Consider the following 1,533-nt stretch of genomic DNA (forward strand, 5'->3'; position numbering starts at 1 on the left):
CAGGAAATACTGAAAACAGATGACACTGAACTCGTCCATTTTGCAAGTTCAGCACAACCATCTCCACCAAGGACACAGCATAAGCGTCCTTTTCTGACCTGCCTGTAGTCTCTAATCTGAGACAGTTCCTTTCCCAAGCATCCTTCAGGTGACACTTCTGGAATCCCCTATGAACAGAGTAGGTTGATTATCAGTCAAATAGAAACAGCTTCAAGCCTAGAAAGAAGAGGCTTTTAAAAGATTACATGTTTTTATTTATTTATTTTTCTTTTTAGAGAACAATGGCCAAGAAAAAGAAAAACATATTTTAAAAGATTTACAAGCAAAAAGATGGTGGTGGCCATGATTCTGGGTGTATGTTGTGGGATTTCTCACATTTATGGTTGACATTTCAAAGATAATACCCATGTGGCCCTAACTAACAACGATTCCACTTGTGGGGATCAAACAGTTTTGCAGGTATAGCAAAAAGCCAAGATCATAGACTTACTTTTTTTTTACAGGGTCAGCAATGTGTAGGATATAAAGAATTGCCAGACCCTGAGGCTACAATGTGTTTTAAGTGAAATCTTCACTTTTATATTTGCATCCCTTCCACATCCTTCAAATAGTTAGTTTAAATAATTTTTCTGCCTATAGACTTCAGTTTAAATATGTCCATGGTCCTAGAAATTGTTAGCTTTGTATGTGACCAAGTTATACAATATAATCAGATATATTGGTTTATGCCATGGGGAAAGATCTGGAAAAAGGAAATCCAGAGAATCCCAAAGCAAGGTGATTTTAGCCAATAGATTCCACTTCTTAACCACCGAATTTTAAATTGAAGCTCCTTTCCTCGATTGATTTTTTTCTCCTCTTCAGGACTGCTTAATAGAAATGTTAATGAGCGGTGTAATAAGCAAAAAGAGGGTAGAATGAAAAAACAGCAAGAGAATCAACAACAGAAGCCATGAACTGATAGCTGCCTTGATCTCCTGAGAACTAATGATCTGAAAGTTGACATCCTTTGTCCCTCTATACCTTGTTTCTTTTTATTACCTTTACCCATAGATATATTTCTACAAAGTAAGGGCAGAGTGAGAAAGAAATTTCCAACATTACTGACAAAATTTGTCAAGATAAATCAACAATGAACACATTAGGTGGCTATGTATTTTTTCAACCTGTGGATCATAGCCCAAAAGCTTTCAATGGTATTGTCTGGATCTTGGTCTTCTATAGCATGACATTACCATAATTATGGTTAATTTTAATTGCTGACTTAATTGGATTAAGAAATGCCTAAGTCATAATGAGGCAAACCTTTGGGTTGTAATGGGCAAAACCTTGAGGGTCTTTCAAGAAAAATTTATCTGAAGAGGCAAGGCTCACCCTGAACATGAACAGCACCATCCCATGGACTGGGATTTTGGACTGAGTAAAAGGGAAAATCTGGGCATGAGCATTCCCTTTCTCTCCTTCATGGTTGGCACCACAGACTGAGCCATTCCTTCCACTGCCAAGTCTACCATGATGGACTGTATTTCTCTG

This window comes from Nannospalax galili, unplaced genomic scaffold, assembly GCF_000622305.1.
Source record: "Nannospalax galili isolate Female #2095 unplaced genomic scaffold, S.galili_v1.0 scaffold405, whole genome shotgun sequence".
Classification (NCBI taxonomy): domain Eukaryota; kingdom Metazoa; phylum Chordata; class Mammalia; order Rodentia; family Spalacidae; genus Nannospalax; species Nannospalax galili.